Genomic DNA, 12,622 nt, shown 5'->3' with positions numbered 1-12,622 from the left:
CACAAGACAGAGAGGCATGAATAATTTCAATTTTGAAACTAAGGTTAACAAGAAGTAGGTTTTGTATTAGATTATATCACTCAACCTTCAGAAATCAATTTCAGGCAATAATGTTATCAATTGAAAAAACAGTCAATGTAATTATTTCTAATAGCAATGATGGATTGTTACTGGATCTGTGGGTAACATAAAAGTCATAGCCTAGATTATAAATTTACTAAGGGTCATAGAGTCATTTTCCTAGGCAAACTCATTTTTTATGTCTAACATAAAAAGACGCTTATTAAGATTATTATATTATGTTTATTCTAAAATTCTCAGTTATTTATTACTAAAAAAGACAAGTTATGGAATTCTTTCCCAATAAAACAACATGCAACAAGTGAGAAATGTAATTACAAACAGCTAGATTTAAATTCTATTTACAAAAAGGGTCGATATTGACGTCGATCTAGGCTAGTAGATCTACTTAGTTGATAAAGGGGGTTAGTCAATGAATGACATTTGCCACGGACTTTGTTGAGTGGGCACTTGGGCGTTTGATAGGAACCGCGAACGGATGGAAAAAAATGTAAACAACACACTTAATACGTCCAAAAATCTTAATTTTTACCCTTAAAACCGGAGGTACGATTGTTCGTTTTAAAAAAAACTGCAAAAAACGAACAAGAGATGATTTGACGAATTTTAACCACTAATCGGTGGTAATCTTTACAGTCAATTAGCTACTTCAATAAATTCATCTCAAGTCGGTACTTCCCGCCATACTTAGTTACGACGTCAACAGCCTCGATTGCGCTACAATGACGTCATTGCTTATATTTGTAAAATCGAAATTTGGATATTTGAACTCTTAAATCAGGATTTCACCAATTACGGATTACTTATCATTTCATAGATGAATTATACTAACCAGTAATGGCAAATAATATCTCTTCCACAGAGACGACGATGCTTATTATAAAATAAAAAAGCGCTACAAGTTTAGACCGCATAAAAAAGGAGTACGGATATTTAACCTTCTAAAGCTAACAGGACCGTGACAAAAGCATATCTTAGGTTCTGTTTTCATATCCGAATCGCTCTACAATATTGATGTAGGCCTTAGAGCACTATTTTATTTATTGAAATAGATGCCAGGCTAAACTATTGCCATATTCTATGAAATATGCAATATGGTCTTTCTTTGTAGGATATTATTTCATGAAATAAAAAAAGGAGGGGGGGGGGGGCGATGGAATTTCATTAAGACATCATAAAATCGATTCAGACTAGGGCTGCAAGTTTAAGTAAAGGCCTAATCATGGCAATAAAACAAATCCTAAGACCTAAATATTGAAACCTATGAACTTACCTATCTGTTTAAATTGCGGCCGAAAATTTTTGACCGTAACGTATAAATAGAAGCCTACCTGTACAGAGTATGATTCCAGAGAATATTTGCTATAGTTTTATCCTCAAAATTGTTTGTGGTCACTTGAGTTATATTTGATATATTCCATTAAGTGATTAATAAACGATATATAAATAAAACGTCTCTATACCTGAAGAACGAGTCAAGATTTGACAGATCCACTTAGAAAATTGTAAAGAGTAGACTTGAAATATATTATTCAATGAACCTGGAGCTCGCGATCCGTATTGGTATTAAGAAAGTCGAATAATGAGTAAAACATATGAATTATCCATGTCTCTTATCCATTATCCATATGATACTGACTTGATGTCCATTCAAAATACCACTTTCACACGGATAAACTACTTTGTTTAGCATATGCACACAAAAATAACTCGTCATAAAGTACAGCATAGGCTTGCAGTCTGAATTTAGACCACACAGCCGTAGTTCTATACGAAGTTGGCAACAATAGAAATTCCCACTCAAAAATTGTAAAGAACAGAATAGAAAACATATACAGTACAATAATAATACATAATTCAATGGCTCATAGTTACCCAAGCTATCGACACTGGCCCTATGTCTAATGACATGTTATGAGCTTAACAACCAAAGAAAGAGATTAAGATTATGAGACGCTATAATCTTCTTTATTTCTTCTTATGAAACATATTTTCAAATCGTTTTTTTAATTGGTAAGATTAGACGCACATTATGTAACACGATTATAGTTTTCAGTTAATAACATCCCGTATAGTATCACGATATGATCCACAAAATGCAAATTCTTGGATATCACGAACCAATGAGATTATTAACACTAACGCCGAGTTACAACCTGTAAGTAGACTATTAAAAAAGGGCTAGGATCACTCTATCTGATATGTTGTCCATAACTTACTATATGTCAGATCCCGTTTTCACCACCGTACAGTGAAGTCTGCAATCAAGTTATAATTGTTGTCAGGGCTGACCACAGTTATCACCAATAAGACTAGAAACATTCGCCAGGACATTTGAATAACTCAAAAAAAAAATCTCTATACAAACCAACACAAAAACAATTATCCTTTTCACTATCAATAAAATGTTCTATGCATTTGTATGAGAAATGTTGAATAGACCCTGTTGCTACTCAAGAGTAAATAAAACTATTGCGTTCTTGCATGGAAATGTCGACACTAGAACAAGAATCGCTTATCGAACTTCAATCAGAGAAGATCAGTTGCATGAAAGTCTTGAATCCATGAGTATAAAGGAACTTCGGATTCTGTTTTCAAATTCCAGTATGGTCAATAGATAATTCAAAATTTCATTTGCTCACTATTTCGATGCAAATCAACTTGGTCCACTTTAATTTTTCATTACAAATGTTCAGATTTCCACATGTTCATTATCAAAATTACATTCTTATTACCCCCGTTGTTCATTTTTTTCCCTGCAAAATTCAGAATTCCCCATTGTTCATATTTTCATACAATAATCAGACTTCCAATTTTTGGATATACCCATACAATATTCAAATTTCCCAATATTGTTGGATTTACTCGTACAATATTCAGATTTCCTAATAATGTTAGATAAACTCGTGCAATATTAATATTAGCCACTATTGTTAAAAATACGAATACAATATTAAGATTTTCAATTGTTTGATAATATACTCTTATACAATATTCATATTTCCCAATATTGTTTGACATATTCATACAATATTAAGATTTTCGAATGTGTTTATTATGACTCTGAAATATGATATAGGTAGATAATAAATTTCTCAGTGTCTTTCCAATATCGACATATTCCATAATTTAGTTCTAGGTTTATCACCGAGTTGCCATAGATTAGCTCATTAAATTGTATCAAAGAATCAAAAAATAATCATAAACACTATTTAGACTTTGAACTTCTTTCTGCTAATTTACCAAAATCCCACGCCCCATCAAACTTATACACATATACAGATTAAAATACTTTGTACGTACATGTGTGTTTATTTACACGTGAAATCTTGAAAGGTAAGAGTAGTAAATTGATGTTAAAGATGTCAGGTAATTGGTGAGAGGATCAAAGAGAGAGGTGTCTATTTCTCTATCTAGTTGTTTATATATTAGATATAGATACAGGTATTTAATGAACCCTCGTACCGAGTTCATACAAAATACCCCCAACTTCTATTTCCGACAGAAAGATGGAATGGAATCAAATCAATATGTAGGATTGTCCCAAATTGTGATTTTATTTTAAGAAATTACATCTTGAAGGAGAACTTTTAAAAGTTTTTGATACAATTCAGTGGTTACAGCCCCAAGTTATGACAACAACAAAAATTGTATTCTGTTCATTCATATATTATACGAATGTCAAGAACTCAAACTAGATGATTGTGCATTAATTCATTCTGTGCTCGGTAGTCAATTAATTCATTCTTATCTGTACCTTTATTCTTTCAATAACAATATCATTAATTATTTTATTCATCCCTCCATTCATTGCAGGGAACGTTGATGACCTCGGAATGGCTGGATTGACAGCTGACCTTGATCCTGTCCATCCCAGAACCAATTAATACGGGTGATCTTTGGCCATCATCTAATTAATCTTGGGGAGTAAATATGTATTCTAGACTTTGTGTTATTGACTATCGGTAGCTATAATTCAGTTGATATAGCTCTAATAAAATATGTCGTATCTACCAAATCAATTTATATGATTAATTGGAAATGAAAAAACACGGTATATTGTATAGGTTATTGTCATAAAAACAACATTTGACCTTCGATCAACATCACGATTTTTGAATAATTTTATGTACTGGAATTTAATCCAAAGGCCAAATTCCAACGACCAGCAACGTATTGAGTTTCGAGACATCGTCGAATGTTTCGCTCTTTACAAACTCAACTCAATTAGAAATTCTCGACCTTCAAATCGGATTTTCAGAACTCCAAATGAAGATCCTCTGCTGCTTTCGTACCAGGGCTTTGTCCCATTAAATGGCGACATAAAAGAAAAGAAACCAGTAGTTTTTTACCACCATCAACGCTAAATGACAGAATATCAATTCTGGAGTTTTATGACAATCAATTTTAAATACAGAGCTTTGCTGACAGATATTTTCGTTGAAGTCTTACTAACAGACTTTTCAAGCTGTATTTTTGAACGTAACTTAGACCTTCATTGATTTTTTCAAGCTGTATTCTGGAACTTCACTTAGACTTACAGAAATCATCATTCAAATCATGATTTCAAGTTGTATTCTTCAGAGCATAATAAACAGATCTTATTTGGCAAGCAGATACCATCATCAAACAATAATTTTTAAAACCTAAGTTTATACCCAATTCAATTGCATCACATACAGATACTATCCTTGATGCCTTGCTTTAAACCTTCATTGATAAAGATTATTTATTCCAACACAATTACATGTACATTGTTATTTGTTGCTTTTTTGTTCTACAAGCAGAAGGTCAGACGGATAATTTGAACCAATTCCATTATTACTTTCTTTTTATCTACACTGATTAGAAAGAAGATAGGTTTATGGTATATTTTGCATTGGGTGATGCAATAACTAATTCTATAACAGAAAGGAAATCGATAAGACAAAACATAAAAAAAAATCAAAAGACACAGCAACGAATGAAGGGTAGACCAATAAATATTCCCATGACATAATTGAGGCATATCAATTTAGCCAAGGACCAGATGGTTGAAAAGATCCTTTGTGAACCTTGATATCCTTGTAAAATCTTTATTTATATGTAAAGGATATTTAACTGTAAAAAAAGCGCAAGCTAACAAAATTAGAAACTACTGAACAATAACTGAACAATTTCATCACCAGTTTAACGAGTTCAACTCTCGATTCTCTTCTAATGTAAAATCTACCACCTCCTAATATGAACTATTAACTTACTATAATGAAATTAGCAGTGCCATTGGTAGATCTTGGAAAAGGAGAGGGAACAGAAAGAGACAGAAATGTCTGTTATATTTTCCCTAAAATATCTTAGCATTTTTTGCTTTATATATATAACCAATATGCCATCTGTTGTTACAGATATCTGTGGTCGACCGAATCATAGAGAATGTAGTCAAAACATTGATGAACTGGCATTCTGAAATCAATAACCAATCTAATCATTTTTTGGTAGTTATAATGTTTTGTACTGTCGAACATAATATTATGTACAATTGGAAGACAAACGCCAGGTATGTGAGGTTTATTTTTAGACTACAAGAATACACCAGATATTACCAAACAACCATATTACCGCATCTCTCTTAAATATCAAAGGTGAAATATGAAACACATTCCCGGTTGGAAAGATGGTGTTGATCAGGGTGCAGATATAGTTTGACTCATTAAGATAATGTACCAAGGTGACCTTAATTATTACAGCGTGAACACAATCATCCTGTACCACCACCAGACTACAATGATAGCTTACTTTCAGACGAGAATATTCACACGTTCAGCTGCGAATTAAAAACCTGTATATATACAAATAACAGATCATGTGTAGACAGTTCGAAAATTAGAGAAAATTGTACTATCTCTCTGCTCCTTATTACGCTCAGGAAGACAGGTAGTGGTCAATGACGAAAATGATTGGCACATAACACCTTGAGTATAACGGCCTCATTCCTATTCACTGTATGTCACCTGTCTGAGGTGGTACGGGCAAGGGAATACACTACAGATGGACAATCTCATGGTACTACCACAAAAAAGTAAAAGTAAGTAAAGAGTAAAAGTTTTAGAATTTGTAAGACAATCTTGAAGAAGTTAGACCAATCTTGCAGTCATCCCCAAAACCATCATTCTTGAATGACCAGAAAATGTTAAGACGAAGGTGTGAATCAATTTGCCAATATATAGTTGACATTCTACATGATATTTACAATAAACAAACATGTGCAAATGGGAATTGCTAAAGAATGATCAAACGATGATTTACTGGCAAGTTGGGTGGGTCGAGTTTTATTATTTCTAACACAGTAAATTGATACATGCTATGAGGTAAACACGGACGTACCTGGTGAGGTTAAATTTGAAAGTATATGCCACGAGCCAATGTCAGTCGAACCTATGTGGTGTTATGCATTATAAAATATAACAGTTCCCTAAGATATATCAAGCCTTTCAAGATTGTCAATTTTGCTTGTGATCAATACAGATAAGAAGTAGCCTAGCCTTGTTATCGAGTTTGATGTTATATATATTTGTAAAAGCCATACACGATGGTTATAATATGGATCCAAATTATCAATTGTTTTTAAATCATGTTAAATAGTACGATTCAGTTCAATTAAACGTAGATTACTCGAGATTACTCGATTAAGACTGTCACAAATCACACCAACACAACACGTTGCGTTTTTCACGGTCAAGGAATGATAGTAAATTCTGATCAATTCAACTCTTATCTTATCTGACTTCCTTTTAAACGCTAAACTAATGGCACCAAAATTGTTTCCAGTTAAACGTTAATTTCTGTATGATTAAAAACGTCTTTTGAATGATGCTTCAAATCCATGTCCCACATGCCAAATAACTCGAAATCATGCAGACTGAATCAGAAAAAGCCATAATTCCTTACATAACATAAACCAAAGGAGCGACGTTTCATATTTCGGAATTTGCATAAGAATGTCGACACTATGGCAAGTAACAGATTACCATTTTTTCTCAAGGTTAAATATAGACATCAAGATTCCTATAAATATGTCTTGATTTAGACCAAGGTGTGCTACATCTGCTATCCTGGTAACATTGTTATTATATACAAACACAATTTATTTTCAATTTGCTATATTCTTAACAGGAACGTTATGTCATGTACTTTTAGATTTATATGTTAAGCAATGCTATCAAGATTGTTATACTAATACACCAGATTCATTATGTGGACGAAAACACGGTTGTGCTGTTTTTGTTTTTCAATTTTTCCATTTCCTAACCTTGCCAACTAATATGATTTCAGCCACAATATAGTATTTTACATTTCATATTGCCTTATCTACTTGCTAGACGAAAATTTTACAGACACTATACCTGCTTTGGATGGTGAATATAAAAATTTAATTCCTAAAAAGTCAGGTTAATGTCTTCCAAGAACAATTTATTCACATTTTAAAAAAGTAGTAGTATTTTATTTTTAAGTTTTGTCGATACAATAACAGAATATATCTTTAATTGCAATTGGCAAAAATATATCGGTTGTGTTTACTTAAACACGTTACTTATTATCATAAAAGTTATCTTGAAGTATAAAAATTAACAGCAATAAAAGCGATAAATAGAGATATCTACACTGCAGGTTCTACAACATGATTTTAATTGGTTTCATTTTAACGTAACTGCGTTCAAAGACGTTCACCTTTACATAAAATTTTACTGCAAAAAACACCGTGATAGATGGGTACTTAAAAGTAAAAATTGGATGTAAATGGATATTCTTTTATTAGGACAATCAGCAAACACTTTTTTTATAGTGTGATGACTGTAAACTGCTCCTTTCACCAAGTAAAACAGGTTATTGACAAACATTTAAAATACAACCACTATCTATATGCTATACTCATTCAAATCATACAGTAAAGTTTAATATGAATATTGATATTTTTGACTAAGAAAATAAATTTGAAACCAAACATGATATCATTTCAATTCTGTAGTCAATAAGTCAATATGATTAAAACTTATCAACCTGAACATGTTTGGAAATAATTGTTCTGTTTGACTTCAGTGATATGACATGCTATGATGCCTATAAATTAAAAACTCTTCAGGGTGGATCGTGGTTGCTCCGACGAAGATAAAACCTATAGTCCATAAGAGTACCCTTAAATGGACCTATTCGGGGGTTGATGTGGGCTATAAATACATGCAGAGCTACTAGAAATGTACGAAAATCGCTTCAATTCCTTCAAAACTACTACTAAATAGAAATTTAGCTTTAAATTCACATATCATGTATATGGCAGAGTCTAAAGGAAAGACGAGTCGTCTTTTTTAACTTTCTAACGCGGATAATTCTAGACACATATGGTCAAACGGATGGCGAACTTGTCCCTTACTAATGTGCATGACCATTCAAGAATTTTCCTTACCCCTCTTTCAGAAAGAACAACAGCAACGTCATACTTATGTAAATGTAAGTTATGGAAGGCCTAGTGCCAATATATGACAAACTGAAATTTGTTCTTTTATGTGTCAGTAATGTATCTTCCTTGTTTTTATAACATAATAAATATTGACATGAGAATCAGAAATATTTACTGTTTCTATAAGATTTGAAATGTAGAAATAAGGCACTGGGCCAGATAGCTAAGATTATAAGTGAAAATAGATGTTAAATAAACATCATGATTATTTTATCGTGAAAACAAAAAACATCTAACTGATTTACACCAAATTACATCTAAAAATACAGATGTAGTAAGTGTACCCTTTCTGAGGTCAATCTGAATCTCGTTTGCTGAAAATGTAAATTTGTTACAATAGTTAATTAGCTGAAACCAAAACTATTAGTTTGGATCTCTAGTTTCGTTTTGCGGTTCGGATCGTTAGATTGGATTTTTTTATATATATATCTTATTATTTAATACAATACAACTTTGAGGTTTTCAGTTTGAGTGAACGGCTGGTATACGGCCGATATTCTTGTAAACCGAACCTCATCACAAACGAACATTATTCTGGTATTCTGAAAGCTACAAGTCGCACAGTTCGAGGAAAAATTGCCAGTTGGCACACCGACCAAATTTGAATTAATTACATGAAGACAAGTACAGTGTGAATGTTTAAAACAGGGTTATACGTAAGAAAAGCTAACTGCACTAAATGACCCCAGAGAAGTGGAATATCAGCAATCTAGATAAGACACGAAAACACATCCTTTAGTCATCGAACAGAAAATGTCTAGCAAACAGAGGGTAGTGAAATTCCTTATCTTTCAAAGTGTATTGCAAGCGGGAAATACACTGATTGAACCTTACGTCTCAGAGAAATGGCAGTATGCTCACCCAGTAATCGTTGTGGTCGTCTGAAATGTCCCAGTTTAATAAAACTTGATCATTGAATATTAGCAATATTAGTCTCGTGTATTCAAAAACTTGTAAACTGCCTTTTCGAGCAACGTGGTCTCCATTCCCGCCACTGTCAGTAGCCATAATAACACAGTTAGGGGGGTACGTTCCTGAGGAGAACCCCTCCATACTCCCGCCACGATTTATTAGATGTCTCATGTATTCGGCTTGTGAAGCTTAAGAACTTTTTTTCTATGGAAACACGTAATTAATGGGAGGGTTGTCCGATTTATTTCACACTCAAGGACAATTAGTTGACCCGCTTGCCTTGAAGAACTTATCATGAAGATAAAAGAAGATCGAAAGGTAGTACACAGTGGCGGAGTCAAATTGGGGGCATAGGGGCCCCCACCCCCTCGCAGCCCCAAAGACTTGTTTTTCGGGCAAAAGTCTCATAAGTAGGTTACAAATTTAGTATTTCGCCCCCCTCGGACGCTCTGCCACTGGCAGTACATGTAGAATGTAGTTGACCCCTTTCCCGGAAATGTAATAGAAGGATAACAGAAAAGCTATAGATAGCAGAGTGTAGAAGAATAAGTTAATGAAAATGATATAAAGTTGAAGAACAACAGTATTACCAGATTGTCTCCAGTAAGAATCCAACTTCAGATAACAATGTCAATATGGCAGATGTCAATTGTACATGATGGTATTAATAAAATCTGTCATAATTTATTGCAGGAACTGAGACTTCTGATTGCATTCCAGGAATAATAAAGTTTGTTATAAGACTATTGTTATCAGTTTAAATGAGACAAAAGTAACGTATGGGACATTCCTTTTCTATGGGTCATTTTCTGGGCTGGCAGTTGTAGATGCTGTTGAATTGGCCACCAAGAAAACTGTATCTTACATTAGAGAGATATGCTGAATGCTTCTGTATTCACAGATCTCATCCGTGTTTTAACGGGAAGGCAGAACTATTTACCAGTAAAAGTGAAGTTGCACATAGTGTGAATGTTATGTTAACGACATAAATGATGCTTTTGTACGAGAATTTGAAAAAATGATCCGACATATTCCAGAGAATGGGAATACATAGCTGTGGGTGGTATAAGATCGTATTGACCTTTACTGGTAAGAGATTATCAATCCTATCTTTAGATAACAAGATATAGGTCTAATATACTTCTTACTAGATACCTGACAAGATGATCTATATTGATACCGTACGCTGCTGGCTCACCATGAAACCATGCTCAATGGCGACTAGGGTTACAGGGTATTCGTGTAATCGGAAACTATGATGTGGTTTTACAGACGAATCACAATTAAAATCGTATTTATGTATCTAATGTGAAATCGAATTGGATTGTATTTCGTCGAATAACAGGAAATTACCGATTATTTAGGATATGGGTTGAGGCAGAGAGAGCATTTACATATTTGCTATGTATAGATTTCTCCGATCTTAAATTATATGCACCATGTGAGATTGTGAGTACAGTTCAAAAATACCACATCTAATATTTGATTATCGAACACTTGCCAAATAGAACACCATATTATAATTGATCATTTAAACATACTCACTTTCATCAAATACATGATAAAAATCTTCACAAATAAAGAAAGTTCTATATGAAAACCAATGGGATTGTATATGCAAATCACAAGGGGAAAAACAGGGAATGGCATATCCAATTGCAATCCATACATCCAACTGACGAAGTGTATGAGATCGGCATAGACTGCGCCAGGAATAAAAAAAAACCATAAATGCTTGATATCCATTCAAAGAGTAAGATATTCTGCCGAGATACTGTTTGAACCGCGTAACAGTAACCCCTAAGCATAAAGTTCTCTGGAACATCATAACTAATAATTATGTTATAAAATGTTTTCATCACCTTCATAAGCGAAATAAAACACCCCAAATTAATTGGGCACTTAAAGATACTTCGAATCTAATATCGTGTGTGATTCGAGATGAAAACCAGAGAGAAGTTGTAATATGGTCTGTAGTTCGGTCTATCAATGGAATGATAAAACAGATGTATTATATAAACTGTAACGATTTCAATCTTCTGAGTACCAGATCCTTGGTGAAATAATTAGCTCGACATTTTAGAGGAATCGTTGTTATTTTATTTTTAGATAAATTACCTTTCTTGACCTAAAGTCGAGTGTCTGTCAGCAGATTATTTTTCAGGATGCCAATTGGAATCGGCTTCTTGATAGTCATATCATTGACGATATGAAGCTTACCTCCTCTGCTTCTCAGGGCGACAAAAATACCCAGAATCTGGCTTTAGGGCAGTAGCAAAATAACTTAAGGTGTTCAAAGTTGATTAGATGAGGCAAACCCATGCGTAGTCTAATTTATTATATTGCAAATTGGGCATATCTTCAAAGGTAAATACCACAACGGTGACTGCATCAAGTATGTCATTCAATTAAAGTGACATAGGTCGTGGGATCCGAAAAATGGTCTTATTTTGCCGAAACCTCGAATCTACGGTACCTAGTAGCCCGATATCTGCAAAACTATCCTTAAGCTTTGCACATGCTGACACATCATTATTTATCAGTAAGTATAAGCTACCTATGAAGCAAGTACATTTATAAGAAGTATGTTTTCATCACCATCTAATCAGATCAGAGACGAAATTCCTCTGGCGATAAAACGCTTGATTAAGATTATGATAGTTAACGTATGTGCATGAGTTCAGATAATTTGGGTGTAATTTTCTAACAGAAATGATAAAATGATCAGTTGGCAGTCAAATTAATTGTTAAAACACAATATTGAACAGATGGTAGCGAGAGAAAAACATCTTCAATGATAGCAACCATATTGTGTGTATTTATATAATAGTGGAAGAGGGAGACGGTATGACGTGTTTACCGCGCTAAACTAGTCGAGCTAGCTATATTTGTCGTTATAATGACGTCGAGAGTTCGGATATATAGTAAAAAAATATACAACCCATCTGTTTACATAGTTTTAATAATAATAACCGTATTTACAAACATCTTTTTCTTGAGTAATACGATACAATTGTTCAGATCCCGGTACGAGTTCTATTCCCAACGATAAGTCTAACTGACAAATCCACCTTGTGCACAGAACCCAACTAGTTTTGGGTGTGATTATCTTCACATTGTAAAGATATTACGAAC

The sequence above is a fragment of the Lottia gigantea genome (genome assembly GCF_000327385.1).
Source record: "Lottia gigantea unplaced genomic scaffold LOTGIsca_34, whole genome shotgun sequence".
Taxonomy (NCBI): domain Eukaryota; kingdom Metazoa; phylum Mollusca; class Gastropoda; family Lottiidae; genus Lottia; species Lottia gigantea.
This window is presented reverse-complemented; position numbering follows the sequence as displayed.